The sequence below is a fragment of the Phoenix dactylifera genome, unplaced genomic scaffold (assembly GCF_009389715.1).
Source record: "Phoenix dactylifera cultivar Barhee BC4 unplaced genomic scaffold, palm_55x_up_171113_PBpolish2nd_filt_p 000336F, whole genome shotgun sequence".
Taxonomy (NCBI): Eukaryota; Viridiplantae; Streptophyta; class Magnoliopsida; order Arecales; family Arecaceae; genus Phoenix; species Phoenix dactylifera.
In genome coordinates, this window is record NW_024067798.1 from 136740 (window position 1) to 144932 (window position 8193).

An 8193-nucleotide genomic window follows, 5' to 3' on the forward strand; every position below is an offset into this window, starting at 1 on the left:
GGAAGAAGAAGAGGTTAGCAGCCGACGGGAGAGAGGAGAAGAGGACAGCCAGCCGTGCGACGAAGGAGGAAGAGGCCAAGGGAGGATCTACCAGCGAGCATCTCCTCTTCCGATCAATCCTCTCAGCCGGGCAAGAGAAGAGGAGAGCCCACGGGAGAAGAAGAAAGGAAACAGAGTACTCTGTTTCCTAATCGAAAAAAAAAGGGGTTTATGTTTATTTTATTTATTTTATGCTAATCCTTTTATAAAATTGCTTGCATCTCATATGGATAGCTAAATATCTTTTAACTAAGGCTAAGAAAAGCCTAGCATTTTCTTCATGTATTTCATTTAATCATCAATGGGATTTTAATGTTATTGATTTGATTTATGGTGCAGTAAATTTAAAGAAATTATTTCAAACTTATATATTTTCTTTGATTTGTTATTTCCCCCGGGTATAACAGATGCTTAGAAATCCCTGTAGTTTAAAATAGAATTACTGTAATGCTGCCCATAAGACTAAATCTATTTTATTATAATTAATAGGTGATTTTAAGAAAAGCATGATGAAGTGCTAGGCTGAATCCTAATGCCTTAGTTATATTTTTGTCAATCTGAATATTATTTAGCCTTTAGTTTTTGTTCACTGTCAAATCCCTGTGGATTCGATCTCGGACTCACCGAGAATATTACTTTGCTACCCCTATACTTGGGGTATCCTACGTTTAATTTCCCTTTTTAAAAGAGCAAGATTAAAATCGTAGCAAGTTTTTGGCGCCGTTGCCGGGGATTTGCAACGTGCGAACGAGAACAAGGCTGCACATTTCAATTTTTAATTTCTGTTTCTTCAATTTTTCTTTATTTTTAACACAGCTGAAATTTCAAATCTTTATAGATTCAAGGACGACACAAAGCAGGACTAGTAACGAGGAAGATCAAGATCAAATTTTTGGATTCCCGGAGTGAACGAACTCCGGCCGTGAGTATTTAAATTAATTTTTTTTATTTTGTTCATACTAGTCCTATTTTTCCTAGATAGAATTTTACTCTTGTTTAAAAAAAAATTATTAAAAAAAAAATTTATTAATTAAAATAATGAAATAATAAAAAATAAATAAATAAAAAGAAAAAAAATTTAGTTAGTTTGCTTGATCAACTTTTCAAATGCAATTTAATGTCATGACATAAAATGTTAAAAATCTTCTTGATTGTTGCATATAGTATAAAGCATTTGCATAAAATAATCTAAGGGCTGAACCCATTAAAAAGATAAGGTCGGAATTTCATCACTCGTCCTTAGCCCAAAAATCATCTTAGTGCATAAAAATCCTAATCCTAATTAAAATCAACTAGACGTTGGCCCCTAAGGATATTCGAGCTCAATAGGACGAAGACCACTGAAAGTTGCACTAATTTCGCTCTATGACCCCGGTCGATGTCTAGGCAAGCTTTGTCCCTTTAAGTGATTAAAGGGAGACAGTTTCTGTTCGATGGAAAGTGGGTTTTAAGTGGGACCTTTGCTACATGCATCGTGACCCCTCCACTTACCTGGGAGCTTACCTGGTCGACTAGGTTATTAGACCGGATTGGAGGCTTAAGTGTACTCTTCAAACCAGTTAGGAGCTGTCTAGAAATTTTTAGAAAAACATTAGAAATAAGGGTGCTATGCTTTGATACTGTTTGATTGTGAATAATTTTAGTAGCAGGGTGTCAATATTCATAGCTTTAGGTAATATTCATACTCATCCAAAACTCTAAAAAAATATATATATATATACAAAATAAATAATTAATTAATAATAATAATAATTAAAAAAAAAAGTTGGCTGGTTAATTGGTCAGTATATGCGGTTGTGGCAAAGGGATAAAACGAAAAGATTATTCCGAGTTGAATCAAGGGATAAAAGTTCAAATAATCAAATGGAAGATAATGGTAGTAATCAGGGAGATAATGAATTTCAAGATGACTTACCTATTAGAACGCTTCGTGATTATCTACAACCCACTAGGATCAGTACCCCATCCTGTATGGTCATTCCTACTGCTGCGGGAGCTTTTGACATGAAACCAGGAATAATCCAATTACTCCCAAAGTTTCATGGACTTGACTCCGAAAGTCCCTACTTGCACCTAAAAGAATTTGATGAAGTGTGTTCAACACTTCAATTTAATAATATCAATGAAGAGGTAGTGAAGCTTAAGTTATTTTCTTTTTCTTTAAGGGAAAAAGCTAAGTCATGGTTACATTCTTTAAGACCTAGGACCATAGCTACCTGGCAAGAGATGACAAGGGAATTTTTAAGGAAATTCTTTCCAACACATAAAACAAACACACTTAGAAGAAATATCATGAACTTCGCACAAAAAGATGAAGAAACATTTTTTCAGTGTTGGGAAAGATTTAAGGACCTTCTGCTTGCTTGCCCACATCATGGATATGAAATTTGGAGGGTCATTAGTTTCTTTTATGATGGTTTGTCCTCCAATATGAGACAATTCGTGGAAATGATGTGTAATGGTGAATTTATGAATAAGGAACCAGAGGAAGCCTGGGACTATTTTGATCTGTTGGCAGAAAATGCACAGGCTTGGGATACAATAGATAAGAACGAGAAACCTCAAAATCGACTAATACTAAAGGAGGAATGTATCATGTTAAAGAAGAAAATGATGTAAATTTAAAGATTGCTAATCTAACTAGGAAGGTTGAAGCCATTGAATTAAGCAGAGCCCATACAGGAAAGGCACCTACTATAGATGAAAGTATATGTGAAATCTGTGAGAGTAATGCACACTTAACCAAGGATTGTCCTACAATCCCCGCCTTCCAAGAAGTGTTGCATGATCAAGCGAATTTCACAAATGCTTATAAGAGACCATTTCCTGAAACATATAATCCTAACTGGCGAAACCATCCTAACTTTAGTTGGAGACATGGACCCACTGCCAATGAATCTCAAGGGAATTCCATACCCTATGTGCCACCCCATAAGAGATCTCTTGAGGATACTTTGCAGGCATTCATGCAAGGGCAGACCCAGATAAATCAGAATACCATGCAGTTACTTCAAGAACTTAAAAATTCTGTAGGTAGAATTGAGGCTCAACTCAATGTTAGGGAAAAAGGGACATTTCCAGCCCAACCTCAATCTAACCCAAAGGGTCAACATGAAGTCCATGAAGCAAGTTCATCCCAACCTAAATTTGAACAAGTTAAGTCTGTCACAACTCTTCGGAGCGGAAAAAATAATTAACAAAGAAATTCCAATGAAGGATGACAGACCTAAAAAATCCATTGAGAAAAGGGATGAAAATAATACTGAACAAGATGATCCAATACCTCATCATAAAATAGTTGCTCCATTCCCTCAGCGCTTGCTTGCAGCTAAAAAAGGAGTACCTGATCAAGAAATTTTGGATATCTTTAAACAAGTAAAGATTAACATTCCTCTATTAGATGCCATTAAGCAGATCCCATCTTATGCCAATTTTTAAAAAATCTTTGTACCATAAGCGAAAGCTTTACGTACAAAAGAAAGCTTTTCTAACTGAACAGGTGAGTGCTATTCTCAAACACAACACCCCACCTAAATATAAAGATCCTGGTTGTCCTACCATATCTTGCATCATAGGAAACTTTAGGATACAACGAGCCCTCCTGGATTTAGGTGCTAGTGTTAACTTACTGCCCTATTCAGTTTGTGACATTAGGACTTGGTGAACTAAAACCCACCAAGGTTACTCTCTAACTTGCTGATCGATCTATAAAGATACCAAGAGGAGTAGTCAAGGATGTACTTGTCCAAATTGATAAATTCTATTTTCCAGTCGACTTCATAGTATTAGATACCCAGCCTGTCATGAATTGTACCACTCCAATACCTGTCATCTTGGGACGCCCATTTCTAGCTACTTCCAATGCTTTGATTAACTATCGAAATGGAATAATGAAAATGTCATTCGGGAATATGACTATAGATTTTAATATATTTAACATTTGTAAACAACCCGATAATGATAACGAAAATGATGAAATTCATGGAGTTAATCTGATCGACTCCATTATAGAGGATGCTTTTGTCCCATCTCTTTCTTCTGATCCTTTAGAAACATGCCTAACTCATTTCGGAAATACAGATATCAACCAAAACTTTAGAGAAATCAGTGCTATATTAGATTCAGCTCCTTTGTTGGATACAGATAGGTGGAAATCTCGTTTTGAAGAATTGCCCACACGCAACAATAGTCTCTACCATCTAGTGTTCAAGCACCTAAACTTGAGCTAAAACCTTTGCCATCTGAGCTCAAGTACGCATACCTTGGTCAAGAAGAGACTTTTCCTATGATCATATCATCCCAACTCGAACAAAATCAGGAATTAAAATTGTTAGAAATTCTCAAGGAACATAAGGGAGCAATAGGGTGGACAATTGCTGATATCAAGGGATTAGTCCCTCAATTTGCACTCATAGAATTCATTTAGAAGCTGATGCCAAACCTTCTTGTCAACCTCAACGTCGATTAAACCCAAACATGAAGGATGTGGTTAGAGCAGAAGTTCTGAAACTTCTGGATGCGGGTATGATCTACCCAATTTCAGATAGTAAATGGGTAAGTCCAACCCAAGTGGTCCCGAAAAAATCTGGTGTTACTGTAGTCAAAAATACCAACAATGAATTAGTTCCAACTAGGGTCCCCACTAGTTGGCGTGTATGCATTGACTATAGAAAACTTAATTCTGTCACAAGGAAGGATCACTTTCCTCTACCTTTTATTGATCAAATCTTAGAAAGGTTGGCAGGTCATAAATATTATTGCTTCCTAGATGGCTATTCAGGTTACAACCAAATTGTAATTGATCCTGAAGATCAGGAAAAGACCACTTTTACATGTCCTTTTGGCACATTTGCTTACAAGAGAATGCCTTTTGGATTATGTAATGCTCCTGCAACCTTTCAAAGATGCATGCTCAATATTTTCTCCGACATGGTTGAGCGCTTTTTGGAAGTCTTCATGGATGATTTTTCGGTTTTTGGCTCTTCTTTTGAAAACTGTGTGGACCATTTAAGACTAGTCTTAATTCGGTGTGAGGAGAAGAATCTAATCTTAAACTGGGAGAAGTGTCATTTCATGGTAACTAGGGGAATTGTTTTCGGGCATGTCATTTCATCTGAAGAAATTGAAGTAGATAAGGCTAAAATTGACTTAGGCCATGTTTGGGAGAGCTGTTGGCAGTAGAGCTGTTAGAAGTAGAGCTGTTGGAAGTAGAGCTGTCTGAAGTAGAGCTGTTATAAAAAGCCGTTTGCTGTTTGGTAACCACATTCGTAAAGTGCTGTGCTACTTTGTTTTGTGTTTGGTAAACAAACTGAGAAGGTACTTTTGTATGACAAAATTACCATAAAAGACATTGCATAGTATTATACAACAGAACATAATAAAACATAACATAAATTAATACATAAATATACGATATAGTATAATATTATTGTAATATAAAATAATATTATGTTGATATAGCATAATAGTAATATAATTATTAGAGTAAATTAATATTTGGTAATATAACATAATATTAAATTATTTAACATAACATATTGATGTATTATGATATAATGTAATATATATTATATTTATAGTATATACATAATAAAAGTATAAAATATTATAATTATTAATATAATTAATTTCTCATAATATAACATAATATTAAATTATTTAAAATAACATATTAATGTATTATAATGTAATGTAATATAATACAATATTTATAGTATAATACAATAATAAAGGTATAAAATATTATAATTATTATTATAAATTAATTTCTCATAATATAATATAATATTAAATTATTTAAAATAATATATTAATGTATTATAATGTAATGTAATATAATACAATATTTATAGTATAATACAATAATAAAGGTATAAAATATTATAATTATTATTATAAATTAATTTTTCATAATATAACATAATATTAAATTATTTACATAACATATTAATCTATTATGATATAATATAATATGATATTATATTTATAGTATAATACAAAATAAAGGTATAAAATATTATAATTATTAGTATAAATTATTTTCCATAATATAACATAATATTAAATTATTTAACATAACATATTAATGTATTATGATATAATATAATATGATATTATATTTATAGTATAACACAAAAATAAAGGTATAAAATATTATAATTATTAGTATAAAATAATTTCCCATAAAATAATTTTTCGTGGTCTAGGGGCTCTTCTTCGTGGTCGAGGAGGACCTCAGTGTAGGCCGCGAGGTTGATGATAAAAAAAACAATAGATTGATTTTGGAAGGTATGGAAAAGGATTAAAATATTTTTCTTCTAAAATATGGTTCAAGAGATGCATACAAAAATTGAAAAGAAAAATACCTTTTCTTATGGAAGGGAGTCTGACGGCTAGGGTTCTTGGCTCCAGCAGATTTTTAGGTTTATAAAGGGACAAACTATGTAATTATGTTATTTTAATATGGGTATTTTTGTCAAAAAATACAGCTTTCCGAAAAAGCTGAAACAGCTTCCTCCCAAAAGCTCCAAATTGGAGCTTCCTCCCAAAAGCTGTTTTCAGCTTCCCGCAAAAGCTGAAACAGCTTTTTGAAAAATTTACCAAACACAGTTTTTCATCTAAAAGTACTTTTGGAGGGTCAGAAAGTGCTTTCTGGCCCTCCAAAAGCTCCCCCAAACAGGGCCTTAATTGCTAACTTACCCAACCCAAAAACTATCAAAGATATACGCTCATTTTTGGGTCATGCAGGATTTTATAGGAGATTCATTAAAGATTTTAGCTCAATATCTAAACCCTTATGTAATCTCCTTCAAAAGGAAACCCAATTTGTGTGGTCTGAAGAATGTCAAAAATCTTTTGATAAACTTAAAAGCTTACTGACCTCTGCTCCCATTATGCAACCACCCGACTGGTCGCTTCCTTTTGAAATTATGTGTGATGCTAGTGAATATGCAGTTGGGGTAGTTCTAGGGCAAAGAAAAGAAAGAAAGCCTTATGTTATTTACTATGCAAGTAAGACTTTAAATAGTGCACAAAAGAATTACACCACTACGGAAAAGGAACTACTCGCCGTAGTATTTGCACTAGACAAATTTAGGTCTTACTTGATTGGATCCAAAATCATTATCTACACTGACCATGCTGCCCTTAAGTACCTTCTTTCAAAAAAGAATGCTAAGGCGCGTTTGCTTAGGTGGATCCTTCTGCTCCAAGAATTTTTTCTAGAAATAAGAGATAAAAAGGGGGTAGAGAATGTAGTAGCTGATCACTTGTCCCGTCTGACTCTTTCAGATTCCTTAGACAATTCACCCATAAAAGACACTTTTCCTGATGAGCAACTATTTGAGATCACATCTTCACCCTGGTTTGCAGACATTGCAAATTTTTTAGTCACAGGTGAACTACCAAGTCATTGGAATAAACAAGACAAAAGAAAATTTTTGACTGAAATAAAAAATTTTTTCTGGGATGATCCTTATCTTTTCAAATACTGCCCAGACCAAATTATTAGGAGATGTGTACCTAATGACGAATTTATTAGTGTCATTTCCTTTTGTCATTCTGAAGCTTGCGGTGGTCATTTCTCTGCTAAGAAAACGGCTGCAAAAATTTTACAGTGCGGTTTCTATTGGCCCACCTTGTTCAAAGATTCCCATAACTTTTGCAAAGCTTGTGAGCGTTGTCAAAAGTTAGGTGGGATAACTCGTAGGAATATGATGCCCCTCAACCCAATTTTAATTATCGAAATATTTGATTGTTGGGGAATAGATTTTATGGGTCCATTTCTTCCTTCATTCGGAAATTTGTACATCTTAGTAGCTGTAGATTATGTCTCCAAATGGATTGAGGCATTTCCTTGCAAACATAATGACCACAAAACTGTTCTAAAATTTTTAAAGAAAAACATTCTTTCCAGATTTGGAACGCCTCGAGCCATCATCAGTGATGGGGGTTCACACTTCTGTAATAAGCCTTTTGAGGCTTTAATGCGAAAATATGGGATCACCCATAAAGTCGCCACCCCTTATCATCCACAAACAAGTGGACAAGTTGAAGTCTCCAATCGATCAATTAAGAATTTTTTGGAAAAAATGGTTAACCCAAATCGCAAAGACTGGTCTTTGCGTCTAACTGATGCACTTTGGGCTTATCGTA

General features: G+C 33.9%; 1 non-coding gene across 1 annotated transcript; it reads right to left on the reverse strand.

Annotated features, from left to right (window-relative positions):
- Nucleotides 1-2313: 2313 nt before the first annotated feature.
- LOC120105659 lies at nt 2314-2420 on the reverse strand. Its single transcript, XR_005508004.1, has one exon. It is a non-coding gene; the product is annotated as a small nucleolar RNA R71 (small nucleolar RNA).
- Nucleotides 2421-8193: the final 5773 nt, after the last annotated feature.